Genomic DNA, 26,484 nt, shown 5'->3' with positions numbered 1-26,484 from the left:
TCGTGATCATAGATAAAGGGCAGAAGAAAGCCGTTGTAGTGGATGTAGCGGTCCCAAGTGATGGAAACATCAGGAAGAAGGAACATGAGAAACTCGAGAAATACCAAGGGCTCAGAGAGGAGCTGGAGAGAGCCTGGAAGGTAAAGGTGACAGTCGTGCCTGTGGTGGTCGGAGCACTCGGGCAGTGACCCCCAAACTAGAAGAGTGGTTGCAACAGATCCCGGGAACAACATCGGACATCTCAGTCCAGAAATGTGCAGTGCTGGGAACAGCAAGGATACTGCGCAGAACCCTCAAGCTTCCTAGCCTCTGGTAGAGGACCCGAGCTGAATGAGGGACGGACAGCACCTGAGGGGTGAGACGAGGATTCTTTGTTTTTACACATGAAACTCCTCTACAACGAAATAATGTTTGCAGCAAGATAATTTTCAAAACACGGGTTTTTTTACTGTAGCAAATTTGATCTCAGATGTAAACATACACACACACACACACACGCATACACACACACACACACACACACACAAAAACGTATGTGTATATGCAAACACAATTGTATGTGTACTCTTTATTTTTATTTCAATAGTGCATAAGTATGAGCACACACTGTTTAAGTACTTTCAATTTTGTTGTAAAAGAATTATGTTAATGAAGGCCTTTTTACCAGTCAATCAATAAGATCTTTTCGGCCAGAGTCACATTGTCGTCCAGTAATCACAACAAAAACAGTTCCTGTGCCATACATGCTGAAACCCAGGTTTGAACTCCCAACTGAGCTATTCGAGCCTCTTGTGGAGTTTCCTCACGCCTTTCCACCAGTCGATTAACACCCTTTGACGTATAAATGCGTCAATTAGCGCATAGCCGTTCCCTCCCCATGACGCATTAATACGTCAATGCCGTGTTTTCATGGGGGAGGGGGAAAGAGAGTCTGATGCAACTTCTCACCACAGGATTAGGCTTGACGGCAATGTTAAAGAGCAAAAAAATGGCCATCGGATGGCAGTGGTGAAAAAATCAACCAGGATCACGCTGCAGAAGTAGTAAGGGCGTACAGTGAAGGAGGGGTGTATGTGGATAGTGGATTGGAACATTAGCAACTAGCAACAATGGAGACAAGGAAATAAATAACTAAAAAAGATTTTTTTTCGGTATAAAACCGTCCTCGAAACAAAACAACAAAGCAGATGGTGTTTGTGTGGAAGAGAAAATGACGCTTCGGCCACTAATCGAAAGCGGCACCCGTCAAACGAACGTCGGCCTGCACAAACATGGCGTGCTACACGCAGCCTGCATAGCTCACGCTGAGGGATTGAGGGGGTTGCTCCAGTGAAAGGGGTGGTATTCAATGAGTTAATGGGATCTTATTGGCCATAATCACAACAGCAAGTCAAAGGACAGAGCGTCATCGCAACAAAGAATCAATTCCGATTCCTCCTCCGTATAGCTTTAACTAGGCCCTCTTAACCAGTCAATTAATGGGATCTTATCGGCCAAAATCACAAAAGTGAGTCAAAGGACACATTGAAGTCCAGTAATTGCATGAGAGAAAACGTTTCTGTGCTCTACAGGCCGAAAACCACGGTTGAAACAGAAACCTTAAGATTCTCAGACAAAATGTCTCACAACTGAGCTATTTTAGCCTCTTATGGAGTTTCTTCAGCCCTTTTCACCAGTCAATCAATGGGATCTTATTGGCCAAAATCACAAAAGCAAGTCAAAGGACACAGCGCCATCGAAACAAAGAATCAATTCCTATTCGTCCTCCTTATAGCTTAAACTAGGCCCTCTTAACGAGTCAATTAATGGGAACTTATCGGCCAAAATCACAAAAGCGAGTCAAAGGACACATTGCAGTCCAGTAATTGCATGATAGAAAAAGTTTCTGTGCTCTACATGCCGAAAACCATTGTTGAATCAGAAACCTTAAAATCTTCAGATGAACTGTCTCACAACTGAGCTATTTCAGGCTCTTGTGGAGTTTCTTCAGCCCTTTTCACCAGTCAATTGATGAGATCTTATTGGCCAAAATCACAAAAGTGAGTCAAAGGACACATTGAAGTACAGTAATTGCATGAGAGAAAAAGTTTATGCGCTCTACATGCTCAAAACCAGAATTGAACCAGAAACCTTAAAAATTTCAGACGAACTGTCTCACAACTGAGCTATTTCAGCCTCTTCTGGAGTTTCTTCAGCCCTTTTCACCAGTCAATTAATGGGATCTTATCAGACAAAAACATTGCAGTGAGTCAATGGACACACCGTCATACAGTCATCGCAACATACAAATGAATTCTGTGCCTCACATGCAGGTTTGAACCAGGGACCTTTAGATCTTCAGTTTAACGCGCTCCCAACTGAGCTATTCCGGTCTGTTATGGAGTCTCTTCAGCCCTTTTTACAAATAAATAAATGAGATCTTATTGGCCAAAACCACAGCAAGATAAAGAACACAGCGTCATTCGGTCATTGCAACAAAGAATCAATTCCTATTCCTCCTCCTTATAGCTTTAACCAGGCCCTCTTAACCAGTCAATTAATGGGATCTTATCGGCCAAAATCACAAAAGTGAGTCAAAGGACACATTGAAGTCCAGTAATTGCATGAGAGAAATATTTTCTGTGCTCTACAGGCCGAAAACCACGGTTGAACCAGAAACCTTAAGATTCTCAGACAAAATGTCTCACAACTGAGCTATTTCAGCCTCTTGTGGAGTTTCTTCAGCCCTTTTCACCAGTCAATTAATGGGACCGTATCAGACAAAAACATAGCAGTGAGTCAATGGACACAGCGTCATACAGTAATCACAACATGGAAATAAATTCTGTGCCTCACATGCCAAAACCCAGATTTGAAACAGGGACCTTTAAATCTTCAGACGAACTGTCTCACAACTGAGCTATTTCAGCCTCTTGTGGAGTTTCTTCAGCCCTTTTCACCAGTCAATTAATGGGACCGTATCAGACAAAAACATAGCAGTGAGTCAATGGACACAGCGTCATACAGTAATCACAACATGGAAATGAATTCTGTGTCTCACATGCCAAAACCCAGATTTGAAACAGGGACCTTTAGATCTTCAGACAAACTGTCTCACAACTGAGCTATTTCAGCCTCTTGTGGAGTTTCTTCAGCCCTTTTCACCAATTAATGAGATCTTATTCAAGTCAAGTCAACAGTATTTATAGAGCACTTTCAAACAGCCATCGCTGCATACAAAGTGCTGTACATGGAGCGATTTAACATACACAATAAACAGTAAGACCAATCCGTAATAAAGGCGGTAGAAAGCACCAAGCAGTAAAATCAAGAACAAATCTAAGTCATGCTGAGTTTAACGCCAAAGAATACAAGTGAGATTTGAGGAGGGCTTTAAAGATGGGCAGCAAAGAGGCTTGCCGAATGTTCAGTGGGAGGTCATTCCAGAGAGATGGACCAGCAACAGAAAAGGCTCGATCCCCTCTGAGCCTCACTTTAGTTCTTGGTACTTTTAACAAAGACTTTTCCACAGACCTGAGGCGCCGGGCAGAATCACAACAGCAAGATAAAGAACACAGCGTCATACAGTCATCGCAACAAAGAATTCCTATTCCTCCTCCTTATAGCTTTCACCGGGCCCTCTTAACCAGTCAATTAATGGGATCTTATCGGCCAAAATCACAAAAGTGAGTCAAAGGACACATTGAAGTCCAGTAATTGCATGAGAGAAAAAGTTTCTGTGCTCTACAGGCCGAAAACCACGATTGAACCAGAAACCTTAAGCTTCTCATACAAAATATCTCACAACTGAGCTATTATAGTCTCTTGTGGAGTTTCTTCAGCCCTTTTCACCAGTCAAATAATGGGATCTTCTTGGCCAAAGTCACAGCAGCAAGATAAAGAACACAGCGTCATACAGTCATCGCAACAAAGAATCAATTCCTATTCCTCCTCCTTTAGCTTCAACTCGAGCCCTCTTAACCAGTTAGTTAATGGGATCTTATCAGCCAAAATCACAAAAGCCAGTCAGAGGACACAGCGTCATACAGTCATCGCAACAAAGAATCAATTCCTATTCCTCCTAATAGCTTTAACTAGGCCCTCTTAACCAGTCAATTAATGGGATCTTATCGGCCAAAATCACAAAAGTGAGTCAAAGGACACATTGAAGTCCAGTAATTGCATGAGAGAAAAGGTTTATGCGCTCTACATGCTCAAAACGAGAATTGAACCAGAAACCTTAAAATCTTCAGACAAACTGTCTCACAACTGAGCTATTTCAGCCTCTTCTTGAGGTTCTTCAGCCCTTTTACCCAGTCAATTAATGGGATCATAGCTCGCATTTCGAAAAACTTCTGAATGTTTTGGCAGAGCAGGATATTGTGTGCTTTGTACATTAATCGGGCGATTTTAAAGTCAACCAAGGTCATAAAATTTCATCGTATTTAATTTGATAAATTAAATAAATAGAGGGAGCCGTCTGTACAGGGATCGGTCAAGTGCTATAATGACCGATCCCCGTGCAGACGGCCAGCTCTGTTGGACATTAATTTTATTCCAAAGAGACGTTGATCTTTCAAATCAACGTGAAAGTACGATTTCAAACCACAGGATAAGTGAAAGTTGAATGACGAATGAAAGCCAAAATTTTTGGAAAGAGCAGTGAATCGTCTTGTGAATTGGTGGTGGGTGCAGAAGCTTACAGCACCTGGTATTCCCAGGCGGGCTCCCATCCAAGTACCAACCTGGCCCAACCCTGCTTAGTTTCCGAGATCAGACGAGATCGGGCGTTCTCAGGGTAGTATGGCCGTAAGCGAGGGAAAACATTAAAATTGTCCCCTTTATAGCAGACAGGGCACTTCCGGGTCGGGGGTGGAGTCGTGGGGTGATTTTTTTTCATTTGATGACCTCATCCCGAGAGCACGAAGGAGGGGCCGGCTCCCGTGGTGGTTTGAGCGCGCAGCCTGTCAGGCTCGCATACGGTCCGCTGCGAGCACGCAGATGCGGTACATGATGTCTGTTGCAAAAGTTAGCTTTTCCAGTGGAGGTGCAGAAGCATCCAGCAGGCGGAAATTCCAAGCTGCTTTATGTCCAAGTGCTATCATGACCGATCCCCGTGCAGACGGCTGCCTCTGTTGGACATTAATTTTATTCCAAAGAGACGTTGATCTGTCAAATCAACGTGAAGGAAACGATTTCAAACCACAGGATAAGTGAAAGTTGAATGACGAATGAATGCCAACATTTTTGGAAAGAGCAGTGAATCGTGTTGTGAATTGGAGGTGGGTGCAAAAGCTTACAGCACCTGGTATTCCCAGGCGGTCTCCCATCCAAGTACTAACCAGGCCCGAACCTGCATAGCTTCCGAGTTCGGAGGAGATCGGGCATTCTCAGGGTAGTATGGCCGTAAGCGAGGGAGAGCGTGAAAATTGTGCCCTTTATAGCAGACAGGGCACTTCCGGCTCGGGGGTGGAGTAGTGGGGTGATTTTTTTTCCATTTAATGACCTCCCCCCGAGTGCACGAAGGAGGGGCCCGCTCCCGTGGTGGTTTGAGTGCTCAGTCTGTCAGGCTCGCATACGGTCCTCTGCGAGCACGCAGATGCGGTACTTGATGTCTGTTGCAAAAGTTGGCTTTTCCAGTGGAGGTGCAGAAGCATCCAGCAGGCGGAAATTCCAAGCTGCTTCATGTCCAAGTGCTATCATGACCGATCCCCGTGCAGACGGCTCCCTCTGTTGGACATTAATTTTATTCCAAAGAGAAGTTGATCTGTCAAATCAACGTGAAGGAAACGATTTCAAACCACAGGATAAGTGAAGGTTGAATGACGAATGACTGCCAAAATTTTTGGAAAGAGCAGTGAATCGTGTTGTGAATTGGAGGTGGGTGCAAAAGCTTACAGCACCTGGTATTCCCAGGCGGTCTCCCACCCAAGTACTAACCAGGCCCGATCCTGCTTAGCTTCCGAGATCGGACGAGATCGGGCGGTCTCAGGGTAGTATGGCCGTAAGCGAGGGAAAGCGTGAAAATTTTCCCCTTTATAGCAGACAGGGCACTTCCGGGTCGGGGGTGGAGTAGTGGGGTGATTTTTTTTCATTTAATGACCTCCCCCCGAGTGCACGAAGGAGGGGCCCGCTCCCGTGGTGGTTTGAGCGCTCAGCCTGTCAGGCTCGCATACGGTTGTTGTTGTTGTAGTTGTCGACCCCACCCGTGCCCCGACATTGGGGGACCGGGCCCTCACTCCGTCTCCCGGATCCCCAGACCCCCCTCCGCCGCCCAGCGGGCGAGCAGGGCCGCCACTCCGCTTGGGTTTCGCCAGAGGTCCTCCGGAGTCAGTGTGGTGGGTATGTTTGTGCAGGTGAACAGGTGTTGTGTGTCGTGCACTTGCGTGCCGCATAGCGCACAGAGTGGTGTTGGGTGTGTGTCCGGTGTAATGTTGTGTAGGTAGGAGTGGAGGGCTGGTGATTTGTTGGTTCGGAGTTGTGCTAGGAGTTGTCTGGTTCTGTGTGGTAGGTCTTGCTCTGATGGGTCTATTTCTGGTGCTGGTGCATGTATTACTTTGTTGTGTTGTCTGGTGTCCAAGTGTGTTTGTACAAAGTGGGTGTGTATGTCTTTCATGTTCTGTTTTATGGTGTCGTTGTTGGTGTCCTGTGGTGCTGTGTCTTTGTTGTGTGTGTAGTTGTTGTTGTGGAAGATTGTTTGTTTCTTTTTTCTGGGTGGTGGTGGTTGTTGAGTGAGTGGGTGTAGTGGGTGGGTTGGGTGTTGGGCTTTTTGTCTGATTTGCGATGCGTGTAGTTTTAGATGGGTGTTCAGTGGGAGAGTTTTTGTTTCCTCATGTAAGTGTTGTATGTTTGTGTCTTGTGTGCATCCTGTTGCTATTCTGAGTGCTGTGTTCTGTGTGGTCTGGAGTTTTGTCTTGTTTGTGTCCGATAGCGTTGGTGACCATATAGTGGTTGCGTATTCGAGGCGTGTGAGTGTGGTTGCTTTGTATGTGGTGAGTATAGTTTCTTTGGATTTTCCCCAGTGAGTGGTTGTTAAGGCTTTAAGTATTTTGTTTGATTGCTTGGCGCGGGTTAGAGTGTGTTGTGTGTGTTTTGAGAAGGTGAGTTTGGGGTCCCATGTTAATCCCATATTTTGGGTTCGCGGACTGTGGGTAGGGTGGTGTTATCTATTTGTAAAGTGAGCCTGTTGCTGTATTCTGCCGGATCCGGTGTGAACAGAGTGGTGGTGGTTTTGTCTGCGTTGAGTGTGAGTTGGTTCTGTTTTGTCCAGTTGTATATGTCGTGGAGATATTTTTGTACTTGTTGTTGTGCCTGTTGTGGTTTGACATGTGTGGATAGAATGGTGATGTCGTCTGCATATGTAACTGTGTGTACATTTGGAGGTGGTTGTGGTAAGTCTGCCATGTATATGTTGAATAGTGTTGGTGAGAGTACTCCCCCCTGTGGTTACCCCCGTTTTCGTGTTTCTGTGTTCTGATGTTTCCCCCCGGTATTGAGTGTATTGTCTGCGTCCCCTTATGTAGTTGAAGATGTATTTGATGATGATGTTTGGGGTGTTAGTGTTGTTGAGTTTGTTTGTGAGTGTGTGTAGGTTTACCGTGTCAAAGGCTTTGGACATGTCTAGGGCTATGACAACTGTTCGTTGTGGTGGTTTTTGTTGATTGAAACCTGTGGCTATGATGTTGTGTATGTGGTGTAGTGCTGTGGTTGTGGAGTGTTGTTTTCGGAAGCCGTGTTGGTGAGATGGTAGTTGAGTGTTGTTGGTAATGAAGGGTAGTATTACCTTTTCCATTGTTTTGGCTATTGGGCTGAGTAGTGCTATTGGTCTGTAGGATGGGCCGAGTGCGTGGTTTTTGTTGGGTTTTGGTATTGGGATTATTTTTGCAGTCTTCCATATTGCGGGGATGGTGTTGGTGTTGAGTGATGTGTTGTAAGTGTGTGTGAGTAGTGTTATTGCTTTGGGGCCTAGGTGTTTCAGATGTCTGATGTTTATGTTGTCTGGGCCTGTGGAGTTGTTGTTTTTGGAGCGTTGTAGTGCTTGTTTGACTTGTTGTTCTGTGATGGTTATGGGCGTGGTGTTGAGTTTTCGTATTTTGCGTTGTAGTTGTCTGTATGTTCTGTTGGTTTTGTGTTGTATTATGTTGGTGAATTGTTTGTTGAATGCTCGTGCTTTCTGTTTGTTGGATATTGCCGTGTGTTGTCCGAACTGTATTGTGGTGTTTTCTGGTGCTTTTTGTTCTTTGTTTGATAGTCTTGTTACTGTGTTCCAGAGTATGTATTGTTTGTGTCTGTGGTTCCATGCATCCGTTAAGTGTTCTTTCCATAGCTCTTGTTTGTGTTTTTGGATTTGTGTGTCTATTTCTTTGTTTAGGTCTGTGATGCGTGGGTCTTGGTGGTTTTGTTGTCTGATGTCGTTTCTTTGGCTGATGAGTGTTCTGATGTGTTGTGGTAGGAGAAGTGATTTGCTTTTTATTTTTCCGTGGGGTATGTGGTGTTTGTCTGCTGTAAGTATGAGGTTTGTGAGCATGGTGTTGGCTGTGTGGATGTTGTCAGGTATGGTTAAGTTCTCCAGTGCTGATTCTATTTCAGAGGTGTATCCTTCCCAGTCTGCTTTCCTGTAATTTGTGTAAGTTTGAAGGTGTTGTTGTAGGCGGAAAGGAGCACGCGTGTTGTGTGTGATTTTGATAGGAAGGTGGTCTGAGCTGAGTGCGTGTATTGTGGTCCATGTTGTTCTGTTTGTGATGCTGTTGCTGGCTGTTGTGATGTCCGGTGATGTTGGTTGTTGGTTGATGTTTGTAGGTTTTCTGGTAGGTGTGTTTGCGTTTAGAGTGATTTGTTGGGAGTTCTGTAGTATGTCTGCAATGAGGGTGCCTCTGTGGTCGTCGTAGGGAGAGTGCCATTGTGTTGAGTGAGTGTTGATGTCTGCGGTTAGAATGGTGTTGTTCAGCGAGTTTATGTATTGGAAGGTGTTGGTGATGTCTGTGTCTTCTGTGGCGTGGTCTGGTCGGGTGGTATCTCTGGGGGGTATATACATGTTGCATATGTGTAGTCTTTTGTGGTTGGTTATGTGAATCTTTACGGTTTGAATTTCTGTAGTGTTGGTGTTAATGTTGTTGGGGATGTTCATGGGAGTGAATGTGACTGATTTGTGAATGTATGTGAGCAGTCCTCCTCCTCCCTTGTGTTCTCTGTCTTTCCTAATGCTGGTGTAGTTGGTGAGACGAGGTGTGTTGTGTTGTTTTTCTAGTTTGGTTTCTTGTATGGTGATGATGTCTGCGTGCTGTTGTAAGGCGAGTTCTTCTAGTTCTGTTTTCTTGTTTTGGATGCCGTTGATGTTTATTTGTAGTATGGTCAGTGTGTGTTTGTTGTTTTTGTTGGTGGGTGTTGTTCTTTGTGGGTTGTTCGGGGGTTGTGGTGTTGGGGTGTTTGTTGTTTGCGTGTGTGTTCTGCATGTCCACGTGTTTGTGTATTGGCGGGTGGTGATGCCGGAGCAATGTCTGTGTATCCAGTGTGGGTGTGTTGAGTTGCATCTGAGTGAGGTTTGTCTGCGTGTGATGATTCTATTGCAGCTATTGCAGGTCCAGGTTTGGGGGGGTGGTCTTGTGTTTGTTATATCTCTGTTGGAGTTGTCTGTCCGTGTTGCGTTTGAGGGTAGTGTTGGTGAGGCGAGTGTGTTGTTTTGGTCTGTTTGTGCTCTGCTGCCTGTTGGTGTCCTACGAGGTGTTGTTGTTCGTGGTGGTGTTTTGGGATGTAGTCTGCATTTCCATGTTATGTTGTATTGTCTAGTGTTTATGTTTGTGCAATGTTTGTGTACCCTGTGTGGTGTGTGGTGGTTGCATCTGAAGGATGTCTGTCTTCTTGTAATCTGTTGTGTGCAAATGTCGCATGTCCAGGTAGTTTGTTGTGTGTGTGTTTGTTGCGTGTGTGAGAGTGTCTGTGTGGGCCCCGGATTTGTCTCTATGTCCCCCGCCTGGAGCAAAAAGTCCGCCCGCCACCCTGCCAGGTTCAGGGGCGGTTAGCCGAAAAAAAAAAAACGGCCGTAAGGGCACCCCGTTCGGGGTGCAGGGATTGGTTCCTTGATTTGTCCCTCCGTTCGGGGGGAACCCTCCAATTGCGAGTAAGCCAAGGAGTTTGGAGGCTCGCATACGGTCCTCTGCGAGCACGCAGATGCGGTACTTGATGTCTGTTGCAAAAGTTGGCTTTTCCAGTGGAGGTGCAGAAGCATCCAGCAGGCGGAAATTCCAAGCTGCTTTATGTCCAAGTGCTATCATGACCGATCCCCGTGCAGACGGCTCCCTCTGTTGGACATTAATTTTATTCCAAAGAGACGTTGATCTGTCAAATCAACGTGAAGGAAACGATTTCAAAAGTTGAATGACGAATGAATGCCAAAATTTTTGGAAAGAGAAGTGAATCATGTTCTGAATTGGTGGTGGGTGCAGAAGCTTACAGCACCTGGTATTCCCAGGCGGGCTCCCATCCAAGTACCAACCTGGCCCGACCCTGCTTAGTTTCCGAGATCGGACGAGATCGGGCGTTCTCAGGGTAGTATGGCCGTAAGCGAGGGAAAACATTAAAATTGCCCCCTTTATAGCAGACAGGGCACTTCCGGGTCGGGGGTGGAGTAGTGGGGTGATTTTTTTTTTTCATTTAGTGACCTCATCCCGAGAGCACGAAGGAGGGGCCCGCTCCCGTGGTGGTTTGAGCGCTCAGCCTGTCAGGCTCGCATACGGTCCTCTGCGAGCACGCAGATGCGGTACTTGATGTCTGTTGCAAAAGTTGGCTTTTCCAGTGGAGGTGCAGAAGCATCCAGCAGGCGGAAATTCCAAGCTGCTTTATGTCCAAGTGCTATCATGACCGATCCCCGTGCAGACGGCTCCCTCTGTTGGACATTAATTTTATTCCAAAGAGACGTTGATCTGTCAAATCAATGTGAAGGAAACGATTTCAAACCACAGGATAAGTGAAAGTTGAATGACGAATGAAAGACAAAAGTTTTGGAAAGAGCAGTGAATCGTGTTGTGAATTGGAGGTGGGTGCAAAAGCTTACAGCACCTGGTATTCCCAGGCGGTCTCCCATCCAAGTACTAACCAGGCCCGACCCTGCTTAGCTTCCGAGATCGGACGAGATCGGGCGTTCTCAGGGTAGTATGGCCGTAAGCGAGGGAAAGCGTGAAAATTGTCCCCTTTATAGCAGACAGGGCACTTCCGGTTCGGGGGGTGGAGTAGTGGGGTGATTTTTTTTCATTTAATAAACCTCCTCCCGAGAGCACGAAGGAGGGGCCCGCTCCCGTGGTGGTTTGAGCGCTCAGCCTGTCAGGCTCGCATACGGTCCTCTGCGAGCACGCAGATGCGGTACTTGATGTCTGTTGCAAAAGTTGGCTTTTCCAGTGGAGGTGCAGAAGCATCCAGCAGGCGGAAATTCCAAGCTGCTTTATGTCCAAGTGCTATCATGACCGATCCCCGTGCAGACGGCTCCCTCTGTTGGACATTAATTTTATTCCAAAGAGACGTTGATTCGTCAAATCAATGTGAAGGAAACGATTTCAAACCACAGGATAAGTGAAAGTTGAATGACGAATGAAAGACAAAAGTTTTGGAAAGAGCAGTGAATCGTGTTTTGAATTGGAGGTGGGTGCAAAAGCTTACAGCACCTGGTATTCCCAGGCGCTCTCCCATCCAAGTACTAACCAGGCCCGACCCTGCTTAGCTTCCGAGATCGGACGAGATCGGGCGTTCTCAGGGTAGTATGCCCGTAAGCGAGGGAAAGCGTGAAAATTGTCCCCTTTATAGCAGACAGGGCACTTCCGGTTCGGGGGGTGGAGTAGTGGGGTGATTTTTTTTCATTTAATAAACCTCCCGAGAGCACGAAGGAGGGGCCCGCTCCCGTGGTGGTTTGAGCGCGCAGCCTGTCAGGCTCGCATACGGTCCGCTGCGAGCACGCAGATGCGGTACATGATGTCTGTTGCAAAAGTTGGCTTTTCCAGTGGAGGTGCAAAAGCATCCAGCAGGCGGAAATCCCAAGCTGCTTCATGTCCAAGTGCTATCATGACCGATCCCCGTGCAGACGGCTCCCTCTGTTGGACATTAATTTTATTCCAAAGAGACATTGATCTGTCAAATCAACGTGAAGGAAACGATTTCAAAAGTTGAATGACGAATGAATGCCAAAATTTTTGGAAAGAGCAGTGAATCGTGTTGTGAATTGGTGGTGGGTGCAGGAGCTTACAGCACCTGGTATTCCCAGGCGGGCTCCCATCCAAGTACCAACCTGGCCCGAGCTTAGTTTCCGAGATCGGACGAGATCGGGCGTTCTCAGGGTAGTATGGCCGTAAGCGAGGGAAAACATTAAAATTGTCCCCTTTATAGCAGACAGGGCACTTCCGGGTCGGGGGTGGAGTAGTGGGGTGATTTTTTTTTTTCATTTAATGACCTCATCCCGAGAGCACGAAGGAGGGGCCCACTCCCGTGGTGGTTTGAGCGCGCAGCCTGTCAGGCTCGCATACGGTCCTCTGCGAGCACGCAGATGCGGTACTTGATGTCTGTTGCAAAAGTTGGCTTTTCCAGTGGAGGTGCAGAAGCATCCAGCAGGCGGAAATTCCAAGCTGCTTTATGTCCAAGTGCTATCATGACCGATCCCCGTGCAGACGGCTCCCTCTGTTGGACATTAATTTTATTCCAAAGAGACGTTGATCTGTCAAATCAATGTGAAGGAAACGATTTCAAACCACAGGATAAGTGAAAGTTGAATGACGAATGAAAGACAAATTTTATGGAAAGAGCAGTGAATCGTGTTGTGAATTGGAGGTGGGTGCAAAAGCTAGCAGCACCTGGTATTCCCAGGCGGTCTCCCATCCAAGTATTAACCAGGTCCGACCCTGCTTAGCTTCCGAGATCGGACAAGATCGGGCGTTCTCAGGGTAGTATGGCCGTAAGCGAGGGAAAGCGTGAAAATTGTCCCCTTTATAGCAGACAGGGCACTTCCGGTTCGGAGGGTGGAGTAGTGGGGTGATTTTTTTTTTCATTTAATAAACCTCGTCCCGAGAGCACGAAGGAGGGGCCCGCTCCCGTGGTGGTTTGAGCGCGCAGCCTGTCAGGCTCGCATACGGTCCGCTGCGAGCACGCAGATGCGGAACATGATGTCTGTTGCAAAAGTTGGCTTTTCCAGTGGAGGTGCAAAAGCATCCAGCAGGCGGAAATCCCAAGCTGCTTCATGTCCAAGTGCTATCATGACCGATCCCCGTGCAGACGGCTCCCTCTGTTGGACATTAATTTTATTCCAAAGATACGTTGATCTGTCAAATCAACGTGAAGGAAACGATTTCAAAAGTTGAATGACGAATGAATGCCAAAATTTTTGGAAAGAGCAGTGAATCGTGTTGTGAATTGATGGTGGGTGCAGAAGCTTACAGCACCTGGTATTCCCAGGCGGGCTCCCATCCAAGTACCAACCTGGCCCGACCCTGCTTAGTTTCCGAGATCGGACGAGATCGGGCGTTCTCAGGGTAGTATGGCCGTAAGCGAGGGAAAACATTAAAATTGTCCCCTTTATAGCAGACAGGGCACTTCCGGGTCGGGGGTGGAGTAGTGGGGTGATTTTTTTTTCATTTAATGACCTCATCCCGAGACCACGAAGGAGGGGCCCGCTCCCGTGGTGGTTTGAGCGCTCAGCCTGTCAGGCTCGCATACGGTCCTCTGCGAGCACGCAGATGCGGTACTTGATGTCTGTTGCAAAAGTTGGCTTTTCCAGTTGAGGTGCAGAAGCATCCAGCAGGCGGAAATTCCAAGCTGCTTTATGTCCAAGTGCTATCATGACCGATCCCCGTGCAGACGGCTCCCTCTGTTGGACATTAATTTTATTCCAAAGAGACGTTGATCTGTCAAATCAATGTGAAGGAAACGATTTCAAACCACAGGATAAGTGAAAGTTGAATGACGAATGAATGCCAAAATTTTTGGAAAGAGCAGTGAATCGTGTTGTGAATTGGGGGTGGGTGCAGAAGCTTACAGCACCTGGTATTCCCAGGCGGGCTCCCATCCAAGTACCAACCTGGCCCGACCCTGCTTAGTTTCCGAGATCGGACGAGATCGGGCGTTCTCAGGGTAGTGTGGGCGTAAGCGAGGGAAAACATTAAAATTGTCCCCTTTATAGCAGACAGGGCACTTCCGGGTCGGGGGTGGAGTAGTGGGGTGATTTTTTTTCATTTAATGACCTCATCCCGAGAGCACGAAGGAGGGGCCCGCTCCCGTGGTGGTTTGAGCGCGCAGCCTGTCAGGCTCGCATACGGTCCGCTGCGAGCACGCAGATGCGGTACATGATGTCTGTTGCAAAAGTTGGCTTTTCCAGTGGAGGTGCAGAATCATCCAGCAGGCGGAAATTCCAAGCTGCTTTATGTCCAAGTGCTATCATGACCGATCCCCGTGCAGACGGCTCCCTCTGTTGGACATTAATTTTATTCCAAAGAGACGTTGATCTGTCAAATCAACGTGAAGGAAACGATTTCAAACCACAGGATAAGTGAAAGTTGAATGACGAATGAATGCCAAAATTTTTGGAAAGAGCAGTGAATCGTGTTGTGAATTGGAGGTGGGTGCAAAAGCTTACAGCACCTGGTATTCCCAGGCGGTCTCCCATCCAAGTACTAACCAGGGCCGAACCTGCATAGTTCCGAGTTCGGACGAGATCGGGCATTCTCAGGGTAGTATGGCCGTAAGCGAGGGAGAGCGTGAAAATTGTCCCCTTTATAGCAGACAGGGCACTTCCGGGTCGGGGGTGGAGTAGTGGGGTGATTTTTTTTTTCCATTTAATGACCTCCCCCCGAGTGCACGAAGGAGGGGCCCGCTCCCGTGGTGGTTTGACTGCTCAGCCTGTCAGGCTCGCATACGGTCCACTGCGAGCACGCAGATGCGGTACTTGATGTCTGTTGCAAAAGTTGGCTTTTCCAGTGGAGGTGCAGAAGCATCCAGCAGGCGGAAATTCCAAGCTGCTTCATGTCCAAGTGCTATCATGACCGATCCCCGTGCAGACGGCTCCCTCTGTTGGACATTAATTTTATTCCAAAGAGACGTTAATCTGTCAAATCAACGTGAAGGAAACGATTTCAAACCACAGGATAAGTGAAAGTTGAATGACGAATGAATGCCAAAATTTTGGGGAAGAGCAGTGAATCGTGTTGTGAATTGGAGGTGGGTGCAAAAGCTTACAGCACCTGGTATTCCCAGGCAGTCTCCCATCCAAGTATTAACCAGGTCCGAACCTGCATAGCTTCCGAGATCGGACGAGATCGGGCGTTCTCAGGGTAGTATGGCCGTAAGCGAGGGAAAGCGTGAAAATTGTCCCCTTTATAGCAGACAGGGCACTTCCGGTTCGGAGGGTGGAGTAGTGGGGTGATTTTTTTTTCATTTAATAAACCTCCTCCCGAGAGCACGAAGGAGGGGCCCGCTCCCGTGGTGGTTTGAGCGCGGAGCCTGTCAGGCTCGCATACGGTCCGCTGCGAGCACGCAGATGCGGTACATGATGTCTGTTGCAAAAGTTGGCTTTTCCAGTGGAGGTGCAAAAGCATCCAGCAGGCCGAAATCCCAAGCTGCTTCATGTCCAAGTGCTATCATGACCGATCCCCGTGCAGACGGCTGCCTCTGTTGGACATTAATTTTATTCCAAAGAGACGTTGATCTGTCAAATCAACGTGAAGGAAACGATTTCAAAAGTTGAATGACGAATGAATGCCAAAATTTTTGGAAAGAGCAGTGAATCGTGTTGTGAATTGGTGGTGGGTGCAGAAGCTTACAGCACCTGGTATTCCCAGGCGGGCTCCCATCCAAGTACCAACCTGGCCCGACCCTGCTTAGTTTCCGAGATCGGACGAGATCGGGCGTTCTCAGGGTAGTATGGCCGTAAGCGAGGGAAAATGTGGTATATGGTTTTTGCTGCTTCGCTGGTCTTCAAAAAACACTCGGTGATCGGTGGCTGTTTCCCGACGAATGAGCACTTCAGGGACCACGGCTGATTGGGAAAAGATTTTATTCAACTAATGTCAGAGTGAAGTCTTTCCAAAAAGTTGAGTGGCCCAAGGCATCGATGTAAAAAAGCCCCCCAACCCCTGTCAGGCCCGTATCTTTTATACCTGGCAAGGAGCTGATGTCATGGCTTTGTGCACCAGCTGCGGTTTTCAATCTACTAGTTTACTTCAGTCCTAAAAAAAGGAGATCTTGACCAGCGCTGTTGGTGATGGACGACAACAGCCACTTTACCTTATTATAGGATTGCACACACTGCTGAAACTGGATTCTCCCTGACCAGCAAATATAGAATAGAATCGTGTTACTGACGCCAAGTGGACATTCTAAGGCCACCTACAGGAATAGAGAGGGAATTCCAAATTACACTTCATTCCCCCCTTCCGGGACAAAGTAATAGTCCCGGAAACGGTCTAACAAAAGATAACATCGGTAAAGGTCCAAACATCTTTCCCCAACCAAATTTTATATCGGCTCACGTCTACAATTTGGCCCAAAATCTTCAGCCTAAATCACGCTCAAGGCATGCTACGTAAGGTTATTTTAACTAGGAAAGATCAAACTATTTAGTTAGCCAATTGCTCCCTGACAACAATCTGAGGCCTCTCAGGAACCACAAGCAAAGAAAGTCCGCATAATTCAAACGACGATACCACCCCCCTTAGGTAATACCCTTACAACGGTGACAAATTGCGAAGTAATGAATTTGGTGTGGCCCGTTAGAAGCCCCAAATAGCTGCCGGCCCCTCCTCAAGAAAAAACCTCGCCAGTCTAATGACAAGGAAAAAGAGGAAGGCCCTTTCTACCATCCCCAGTGGTTCCCTTCACCTGGTGTCAACCAGGTGTAAGGAGCCCTGGCACATTACAATCCACAAAACGGTATGAGCTCACCAAACAGTGTGAAAATGGAATGACATGTCCCCCTATCACCAAACAGTGAAATTGTACCGTCACATGATCAGCCAGCCAGCAGGTAACAAAATGAGGTAAAAATATTGGAATAAACAATGAGGTATATAGTAATGAGGTATCAAAACATGCTATCAAAACAAGCCCCCGAAATGTCGCCCCCCTTCTTCATGTGTAAGTGCGTGCCGAGGCAGAGTCCATTCCCCGAATCTTCAGCGATAGAACGTGCTGGGTATCACTGCCCAGGGCCTGCTGTCCATACAAAGTCCTTATGTCCAGGTCACCGTTCATAGAGTCCCTTGCACGGCCCCGGTCAGCATCCAGAGGTTCTGGAACGAATAAGAACTCCTGCCAGTATCGCGTGATGACAATGGCACTCAACGCAAAACACATGCAACTTTGACACAATAACGATGGTAAACTGGTCGCGGGCCGGGCAACAACATACGGTGGATCACATTCCAGTGGAATCATGCAACACATCACTTAGTAACAGTACATTGTCCACATGTGTTCGCTGGGCCAGGGCAAGGATGTTACCGGTGTTGTCTTCCCATTTGGCGGTGTGTCTGCACAGGGACCTTCCTGCCCATGCGCAACTACATGGCAGTATGACAGCTCTTCCCAACACTCCCTCAACATTGCTCAATGTAACGCTCCGGCCGGACTCTGTGGCGGACTGGGCGTCCGTCACTGGGTCCTGTTGGGTGACTGTGTCCATTGGGGACACCATCTCCGGTGGTAGTTGGCTCGGTGTCGCTGTGTTGGGGAGAGTCACCTGCATCTGGGGAGGGCGCGTCGTCAAGATTGACATTGTCGAACTGTTGGCTTCCTCGATCATCGGCTGTGTCGCCCCCGATGTCCTCAGGAACAGATACAGCAGACACATTATCCACCACAGCTCGACCTTGCCCGTCTTCCTCCCGATCTGGGCCCCTGGGTGACTCTTGTTCTGGCAGTTGTTCGGAGTTCTCGCAGCCGCGACTCCCTCTTTGGGGTTCTTCATCTTTGGGCACCTTGACGCAGTGTGTCAGATGGTACCAAGTTGGCGACCCTTTCACTTGCACCGCTGTTCCGGTAGAGCGGACAACTTCAAATGGCCCCTGCCGTCTTTCGTTGTACCACTTGCGGCGGAACACTTTCACATACACCTTGTCTCCTGGCTGAACCGTGTCTTTAGTATTTGCTTCGAGTCTCTCTTGTGCTTCTTCTCGTTTCTGCCTTTTTACGTGCAGAAAAAACCCTTTCCCCTCCACATGTTCTCGGAAGACGACGTTTCGGGGGCGTCTTCAAGCCGTTCCAATCCGGCTTGTCACTGCAACCACCAGGTACACGTTTCACACGCCTTCTTTCATACACATTGCTGACAGCTCCACTCAAAGAATAACACTGACTGCGCTTTTGAGGAGTTTGGGGACGCTGAAGGGAGTTTGGTAAGGCCTGGTTGAAGACAGAGGTTTAGGGGACTGAGGAGGTCTTAGTGATTTTAAATGTGGAGGTCCGTAGCATTGAGTCCGGTTGTTCGGGGTCTAAAGCAAGCATCGGCTGGTGCGCTTCCTGGCAGCAGAGTGCTGGTTGGCTTTGACTCCGTCAGTCGTCAAGCCCCGGACATTAGCAGGTTGCTCTCTGGCACCACCTCCTGGCTCCTCAGCGGCGTAGGGAGCGGAAGACGAGGAGCTTAGAGAGGAAATTCTCAGCTCGTTCTTCTCCAAGTTTGTCCTTGCTTTCTTCAAAACATCCCGAGTCCTTGACAGCTGGTTCACGATGAAATGCTCCATGCTCTCCTTGGTGCGACTGGTGCTCCTCAGTCTTTGAATCGTCCCCTTCAGTACCTCCTCCTGCTCAGACACGCGCAGCTTGAGGGACAAGATCTCCTCTTGCATCGACTGCTCCTTCTTCAGGTTCGGCGTGGCGGCGTCGGCGCTGGGCAGCGCCGCCCTCCAGAACATCTTCAGCAGGGACGCCGCCTCCTCCAGAATCTGCCTCAGGGTCTTCGTGTTGGACAAGAGACTCGGGACATTGCCGTAATCCAAGAGCTGCTCATTGTTTTGTTTCTGGGCGGCTCCTAACGGTGGAGGAGAGCGCAGGCGCGGGCGCAACGCTGCCTCCATGCGCTGCACGATGCTGCGACCTTCAAGGACTTGTTGCTGGAGAGCGTTAAAGTCATCCACGTGACCGACGGCGTGGCGGCCATAACGGTTGGCGAACGAGCCATCGGGGGCGTCGCCTTCCAGCTCAGCGTGCGGGTCGAGGGGGTCGTTGGCGGCGCTATGGTTGTCATCCAGGTCCGAGTAGGGGGGCAGGGAGATCCACAGTTAAAGAGACCAATGTCCCTGACAGGTGGAGAAGGGGCCGGGTCGTGCAGCAGCTGTCGCCTGTAGACGTTTTCTCTCTGAGGGCTGGCGCCGAAGGCCGACAGGGACGGCGTGCGAGGGGAGCCGGCGCCCAGTTTTTTCTCCAGCTGCTTGTGGAGCTCCAGCTGCTTGAAGGCGCTATTCTCCTGGATGCTGCTCTGCAGCTGGGCCCGCAGACTCCTCACCTCGCTCAGTAGCTCCGCCGACTCCGCGGGCACGCCAGGAGCTTTGCACAGGAAGCCTTTGTTGGATTTGAAGCTGGAGCACACGCGATCGTAGACGTGCAGTTCGTTCTGCAGGGAGTGGATGAGGTCTCTGCTCTCACACAACTGCTGCTGCAGTAGAGAGGCCTCGTGCTGCGCTCTGTTGATTCTCTCCTGACCGGCTTGCCTCAAGGCGAGAATCTGCCGTCCCTGCTCCTCACTGTGTGTCTGAAGTCGTCTCAACTCCTCCTTCCACTGCTCAGCTTCCAGTTCGGCTTGCTTGAGGCGGGCGCGTGCTTCGATCAGGTCCTCGCACGAGTCTGTGCTGGCCTGTAGACGGGACTGCAGATTCAAGTTCTCGTCTGTCAGGACTCGGATTTCATTCGACAGATGTGTGACTGTGTCCAACCCTTGAATATAGATGTTTGTAGCTGCTCCTCCGTCGCGCCCAGGGTTTGCTAATTTTTCCTCCAGCTGCTGTCGGAGCCTTTCGTTGGTCCGAATGGACTCTTCCAGACGCTGGCGAAGACATCGCACCTCCCGTAGGTGCTCTTCAATTAAATTGGGCCCCGAGCCCGACTTTAGTGAGTGACCCTCGGGAATGCCGCCCAGCTGGTACTGCGGAAAGGCATGATGAGGTAGCTGGCTGTAGCCTTTCAAGGACGGAGCGGTTAAACCCCCAGAGGCTGAGAAAAGCATTCCCGGACAGCTGAAAGATGATTGGAGGTGTCCACGAGAAGGAGGAGGGATCGATGAATGGGCATCCGGTTCGGATTGTCGCTGCTCATCCTGGTCCCGATAGTCTCCGGCGTCTAACTCGGAGCACAGATCCAGGTCTTCGTTGGTTTGACACTCGTCGGACACCATGGAAGTCCTGTCTGATGGGTCGGTGGTCTCCGAGAGGGCTTGGCAGCTGGATGGCGTCTCAGGGCGATGCTGCAGCTTGTTGTGCAGAGACTCGATGATTTGGTCTTTCTGCTGAAGCTCCTTGCTAAGCTGCATGGCCAGCAACTCGTGGCCTGTCTTGTCAACGGGGCTTTCCACTCGTCCAGTCAGCTTGATGAGCAGTCTCTGAGCTAGCGCGGTGCTTTGTGAACGCTGCTCTCGAAAGCTCTGCCCCATGTAGTAGTCAACATCGTTGGCCCGCAGCAGCTCCTCAAAAGCCTTGGTGGTGTCAGCCAGATGCTGTGTGAGGATATGGGAGACTCCTTCACCCTCTCTCATCCTCTGCCTCAGGTGGGAGAGCTCACGAGCTTGGGCCTGGATGAGAGAGTTGTACTTTCCAGGCCATGTGGCACATTTCCCCTGCTCTGCTTCGCACTTCCCCTCCAACTTGGAGTTGCTCAATTGGGCCTCCAAGGTGGCCACTCGTGCCATCAGCTCCTGCAGCTCACGACTGGGTTTGGACGCAGGCAAAGTCGCCTGGGTGTCGGACACCCAGCCTTCATCTTCCTTCACGCCCTCTTGGGCGGGTGACATCTCGAAGGCCCAGTTTACCTTGCGCGGCGTGCGCTCAAGGCTCGAGGCGTAGTCGCTTGTGGCCGACAGGGAGCGAACACGCATCTGAAGCCCGCGGATGACTTTGTGGCAGCGGGTTAGCTGGGAGCGCAGATCCTGGACCAGGTGATGTAAAGCCGACTCCTCCCTGGTTCCATCGCATGCATCTCCGTTAGTCCCGGTTCTACTGGCCTTGTACCAGGCCCCTCCCACGCTATCCTCCTGCTGATGAGACAGTGACGTGCACATCTCGAGGTCATCAAACTCTGGGCTGCTGGCATCGTCCCTCTCAGCTTCATTTTCACTGCGTCCACAAGTCTCATAGCCCAAATCCTGTAGATCCACTTGCACCTGCTTACTGGCCTGCTGCACGGACGTCTCGGTGAGCAGGTCCCTGTAGTCCTTCAGCTGCTCGGCCTGAGCGTGAACGGTGGCTTCAGACACCATCAGCCTCTCCTGCAGCTCTCGGTTCTCCAAACAAAGCCGGGCCGAACGCTCACTCGGACCCTTGACAGCCACGCAAGACGTCGCCCCCAGTTCATCATCTTCCATGTAGTCCTCCTCCTCAGTATCGTCCTCCTTCTCACCCCGGTCAAGACTCCTGTGGTTCGTCCCCACTTGACGTTCTTTTAGGAAGCGGTTCTCCTTCCAAAGCCTCTGCAGTGTGCTCCTCATCTGGGTCACTGAGGTGAATCCCTCCCGCTCGAGCTGCGACTGTATTTCTTTTAGCTCCAGTTCAACGCTCTGCATGCGAGTCGTCAGGAATGCAGACTCTCCTTCATGCCCACGGGCCGCTTGAGGCTGGGTGAAAGGCAAACTCGCAGGTGTAACTTTCTCGTCGTCCTCTATGCTGTCGGTGAACTCGTCGCTGCTGCCGTCTTCATCATCCCCCTCGTCCTCTTCGGTGCTGACATCTCCTAAGTCACGCTGCCTTTTGGTGGCCCTTTCCAGGTCCTGGGCCATGTTCTGAAGCCGGGTCAGGACCTCCTCCAGTTGCCCGCGGAGTGCCTGAACCGAGTCCAGCTGAGTGTGGAGGGCCAAGACCTTGTCCGAGCTGTCGCTATTGGTGTGAATGAGATTCTGGTAGAGTCTCTTCTCGGTCCTCAGGGCACCATTCAGCTGACGGTACTCCAAGACGAGCTGCTCCAGCACATGCTCGGTACTTGCTGTTGCTGCTCCCTTTGCTTGCTGGGCAGCCAAAGACGAACGCAGAGCAGAGAGTTCTTTCTGGGCTTCCCTCTCCTTCTTAAGCATCAACTGCAGCTCTTCCCGAAGGGCCTTCACGTCTTCTTCACTCTCTGGAGACGGCGGCCGCATCATGACTTCCTCTTGGTTCTGCATCATCTCATTAAAAAAGGCTTCTTTCTCTCGGAGAAGACCTTGCAGGTGTTGCACGTTTCCGGCCGTCTGCCTCTCTTTGTCCCGCCTCAGCTCGCACAGTTCCTGCTCTCTCTTGGACAGCTGCCTGCGCACCTCCTGCAGCTGACCTGTGCGCTCGCTTATAACCAAGGACAGCCTGTACGAATTGTCCTGCAGGTACTGGTCTTTGTCAGCGAGGGTGTTGAGCAAGTCCGAAAGCCGCGTTTGGTGTTCAATCGATTGGCGGCTGCGGTCTGACAGCAGCTCCTGGAAGAGCTTCTCCTTCAGCTGGAGCCGAGCCTTCAGCTCCTCCACCACCTCGGTGGGGCCGGCCTGAACTCTGGCGACCAGGGTCGCCGTCAGATCCTGTATCTCCTTGCCGCGAGCCTGCAGCGCTGCTTGCAGCTGGCCAATGATGGCGTCCTTCTCCCTGAAAGTTCTGCTCTCCTTTTCTTCACTGGCCTGTTTCAGCCACTGAAGGTTTCTGTAGGCTTCGGCCGGATGCTCCAGCTCCAGCTCTTTCCTTTGCACCAGAGCATCGAGACTCGTGATGGTCTCCTCGTTGTTAGACAGGATGCAGCGGAGCCTGTCCAGGTCTCGGTCTTTTTCCCGTAGCGCCAGCTGCAGTGTCCTCACTTGACCCTCACGTTCATCCAGGCAGCGGAACTTGTCATCGATGGTGCGCTCCAAAGCTCTGTCTCTGTCTTTAATTCGCTCTCTTAATTTCTCAACAAGTGCATCTCTTGGTTTGGGACTTTCTGGTGTCTCGAACATTTGTGAGTACTCCTGTAACTGTCGCTCCCTCTCCCGCAGAGAGTGATTGAGCTGTGCAATGCTCATGTCTTTTTCTTGCGCCGCGGAGAGCCTCTTGGCCTCGACTTCCTTCAGAGCTTCTTCCTTAGCCCTGAGCTTGGCGCGGGTTTTCTGAAGTGCGCAACGCACGTCCTGATTGTGTTCTTCAGTCTCTTCCTTATGCTGCAGCGCCTCCTGGAGGTCAGCATTCAGTCTGTCTTTGAAGCGGGCCAGATCGTCATCTTGTCTCTGACTCTGACTGAGACTCCTCTGGCTGGCCTCCAGCTCCAGCCCCAAAGAGAACAGGGAGCTCTGCACGCCCACCAGCTCCCCTTGCAGCTGGGAAAGCGTCACAGACTCACTGACCCCCTCTGGTGTCTTGCTTTGTGCGAGTTGATTCCGGTGGGCCATCTCTCGGAGCTTGTTTAATGTGACGTCCTGCCCCTCGATCAGCTGATACTAGTACACGTATAGTCTCAACTACTTCCCTGTTAAAAGTCCCTTCCACCGGCCAAGGCCTCTCGATGTCAGGCCATCTTTTATTCCATTTTTTGGATATTTCTTTAACCCCCTTAATGAGCGGGTAGTTTCTCCGCACTACCTCGATGGGGGTGGTCACCATTGGACTAGCATAGTTCCTTTCCCCCATTTTTTTTTTTGATTGCAGATAACAATATCAATTAAACAATGCACATACGATTTTGCCAACCTCAGATGGACCCCTTAAGACCGGCTGTCTCAATTGATATTCGATCCGGTGTATTCCGTCCGCGCTATTTCTGTACCCGCACTCAACTTATGTTGGAGATGACACCTTGTTTGAAAAACAATTGTTCACAAGTTTATGATGATCAGTCTGTAGTCAGTCTGCTATGCAATCCCTGTTCTCAGGTTTTTTTTTTTATGTAAACAGAAAATCAGAAGTATTGAGGAGAGCCCCAGAGAGCAATATCAATAATTGGTTTTTAATTTTATCATTCTGTCTTTAATTTAAATTAACAAGTCGGGCTTTTCTGCAACTCCAATTTCTCATTGCTCCCAGAGGGTCTAGGGGGCGCCAGCTGACCCTCGTATTATTTATGAGGGGCCACACTCTTTCTTGAGATGCATACATCCACATCTATATTAGTGTCGTTAGGTAGCATTCCCGTGCTTCTTGTTTCTTGTTAGACAGCTGTGGCACATTAATTCTCCTGGGTTTCAGTTACCTCAGGACCTCCACAGTTGGTCATGCATTCTTTTGCTCCTTCAGCATGCCGTCCCCCATCATCCTGTCACATTTTCTCGCTACCAGCAAGGTAGGCCCCAAAATGGGCACAACTCTGGCCCCACGCCCCGCCCCCACGTCACCCACACGGGGAGTACCTAGCCTTGAAACACGGTGGGCAGGTACAGGTTGGCCACTCCCTGTCCCGCCCCCGAAGCCAGATTCCCCTCCCCGAGCGGGCACCGCAGGCGGGCACGCGCCCCAGAGCACCGAGAAGCACACTATCCTATCCATTCCATTCGTTTCTTCTACAAGCACGCTCACTCACTCGCACTCAAGAGCACACACACACTTACTCACGATCGCGCACACGCGCACACACGCACGCTCACCTACACACACCCATGGGTACACTCACACACACACACACACACACACACACACACACACACACACACACACACACACACACACACACGCACGCACACAGGGATCCCACACGTCTCTGCACACGCAGACACTCACAAAGAAGACAGAACAGGATTCTAATCCATTCCACGTTTTGCTGTTTGCCAACTGCGGCTATGCAGTTTGGTGTTTAACAGTGCAGATATGCACTGACAAATACGCACGTCTTACTTAACTTTCGTTTCGTTTCGTTTCTAATAGCGCTTTATATTTTCCCCTTTATTTTCTGCAGAATTTAACTTAAGTGTGCACACAAAATACTTTTTTCCCAAGGTATACCAATCCTTGCACTCCAGAGGCCTCATTGCCACGTTTTCCCTTTTTCACACAGAGGGATTTTCTCTACACACACAATGCCGTCCAGCACCTATTTCCCAAACGCGGTCTGTACAGGCTCAAATTTATCAAACTTTGACAGATGTGTATGCTATTATGACACGTCCCCATAGAGGAATCGAACCGCAAGCAGATCGTATCAGCTTAATCAATATTCAAAAACCGCCAGTCCTTCGTTTTACCTGGGGGCCTCTTACACCAGCATTTAAATTGACAAGCCTTATAACTCACATACACCTCTAATTCGATCAGTGCCCAAACGACGTGGCTTCGCGCGCATCATTCTCTTCGGCCCACAGGTCCGTGACCTGGCCGGATATTTCCTTCATCCACTCTCACACTTCACGGTACGGATGCCAAAGTTGCGCTCGTTCCTATTAGCCAAACGCGGTCGGCGCAACCTCCCTTTTGCGCTGGACTTTGGCAGAGACTAGGCTCCCACCGGACATCTCGGCTATAGCCCCTGGCCCGTGTGGATTCACCCGTATCTTGTCGCAGCATAGTTCAATCGTACCCGTGTTTCCGCCACAATCACACAGCTAAAATTTCGATCCTCCGCGGGACCACTGAAACGACTAATTTCCACATCCACGTTTTATGGGACTTCCTGCTATGTTCTTCTCGTGACAGCCGACCAGCGTTGTTCTCGACAACCTGTCCTGTTTCACATTCACCCTCCCTGGAGCGTTTATTTCTTCTCGTTTATCATTCTCACCAGACATGTCATGCATACAATTCCCAAAACGTTTTGTTACTGTTCCCTTTTTATTTATTGTTTTTTATTTATTTTTCCAGTTTTTATTTTACTTTTCTTTCGCTGTCTCTATTTGGGGCCACTCCCCCTTCAAAAGTCGCATTATGACGGCTTTTTACTAGGAGAGACAACTTTCCCTGGAGCCCGCCGTGGCCCCATCAGATCCGTTTAACTGTCCTCCGTGCGGGGGACAACGCTCCCTCCCCCCTTTTCCAAGAGCGAGCATGCTGCGGCGACTTTGAGTGCAAGCAACTCACCTCAAAACAGGTCGTCGGCTGGCCGCTGGATGCTCGCGGAGAGAGCGGACGGGACGGTCCCCTGGAGAACACGAACCCTGTTCGTGACGCCAAAAATGAGGTATATGGTTTTTGCTGCTTCGCTGGTCTTCAAAAAACACTCTGTGATCGGTGGCTGTTTCCCGACGAATGAGCACTTCAGGGACCACGGCTGATTGGGAAAAGATTTTATTCAACCAATGTCAGAGTGAAGTCTTTCCAAAAAGTTGAGTGGCCCAAGGCATGGATGTAAAAAAGCCCCCAACCCCTGTCAGGCCCGTATCTTTTATACCTGGCAAGGAGCTGATGTCATGGCTTTGTGCACCAGCTGCGG

General features: G+C 49.6%; 8 non-coding genes and 5 pseudogenes across 8 annotated transcripts; all 13 read right to left on the bottom strand.

The window, feature by feature from the left end:
- Positions 1-4,675: 4,675 nt before the first annotated feature.
- LOC127592710 (5S ribosomal RNA) lies at positions 4,676-4,794 on the bottom strand. The gene has a single exon (XR_007960186.1). It is a non-coding gene; the product is annotated as a 5S ribosomal RNA (ribosomal RNA).
- A 478-nt stretch (positions 4,795-5,272) lies between these two features.
- LOC127592718 (5S ribosomal RNA) lies at positions 5,273-5,391 on the bottom strand. Its single transcript, XR_007960193.1, has one exon. It is a non-coding gene; the product is annotated as a 5S ribosomal RNA (ribosomal RNA).
- A 479-nt stretch (positions 5,392-5,870) lies between these two features.
- On the bottom strand, positions 5,871-5,989 carry LOC127592733 (5S ribosomal RNA). The gene has a single exon (XR_007960199.1). It is a non-coding gene; the product is annotated as a 5S ribosomal RNA (ribosomal RNA).
- Positions 5,990-10,422: 4,433 nt separating this feature from the next.
- Positions 10,423-10,541, bottom strand: LOC127592713 (5S ribosomal RNA). Its single transcript, XR_007960189.1, has one exon. It is a non-coding gene; the product is annotated as a 5S ribosomal RNA (ribosomal RNA).
- A 481-nt stretch (positions 10,542-11,022) lies between these two features.
- Positions 11,023-11,141, bottom strand: LOC127592709 (5S ribosomal RNA). The gene has a single exon (XR_007960185.1). It is a non-coding gene; the product is annotated as a 5S ribosomal RNA (ribosomal RNA).
- Positions 11,142-11,621: 480 nt separating this feature from the next.
- On the bottom strand, positions 11,622-11,740 carry LOC127592717 (5S ribosomal RNA). Its single transcript, XR_007960192.1, has one exon. It is a non-coding gene; the product is annotated as a 5S ribosomal RNA (ribosomal RNA).
- A 461-nt stretch (positions 11,741-12,201) lies between these two features.
- On the bottom strand, positions 12,202-12,316 carry LOC127592732 (uncharacterized; annotated as a pseudogene).
- A 481-nt stretch (positions 12,317-12,797) lies between these two features.
- On the bottom strand, positions 12,798-12,916 carry LOC127592722 (uncharacterized; annotated as a pseudogene).
- Positions 12,917-13,382: 466 nt separating this feature from the next.
- LOC127592712 (5S ribosomal RNA) lies at positions 13,383-13,501 on the bottom strand. Its single transcript, XR_007960188.1, has one exon. It is a non-coding gene; the product is annotated as a 5S ribosomal RNA (ribosomal RNA).
- Positions 13,502-13,980: 479 nt separating this feature from the next.
- Positions 13,981-14,099, bottom strand: LOC127592723 (uncharacterized; annotated as a pseudogene).
- A 478-nt stretch (positions 14,100-14,577) lies between these two features.
- On the bottom strand, positions 14,578-14,695 carry LOC127592730 (uncharacterized; annotated as a pseudogene).
- Positions 14,696-15,176: 481 nt separating this feature from the next.
- LOC127592728 (uncharacterized) lies at positions 15,177-15,295 on the bottom strand (annotated as a pseudogene).
- Positions 15,296-15,760: 465 nt separating this feature from the next.
- Positions 15,761-15,879, bottom strand: LOC127592711 (5S ribosomal RNA). The gene has a single exon (XR_007960187.1). It is a non-coding gene; the product is annotated as a 5S ribosomal RNA (ribosomal RNA).
- Between the last annotated feature and the right edge of the window lie 10,605 nt (positions 15,880-26,484).

The sequence above is a fragment of the Hippocampus zosterae genome, chromosome 19 (assembly GCF_025434085.1).
Source record: "Hippocampus zosterae strain Florida chromosome 19, ASM2543408v3, whole genome shotgun sequence".
Taxonomy (NCBI): domain Eukaryota; kingdom Metazoa; phylum Chordata; class Actinopteri; order Syngnathiformes; family Syngnathidae; genus Hippocampus; species Hippocampus zosterae.
Note: the sequence above shows the minus strand (reverse complement) of the source record. Positions and strands in the feature narration are given on the sequence as shown.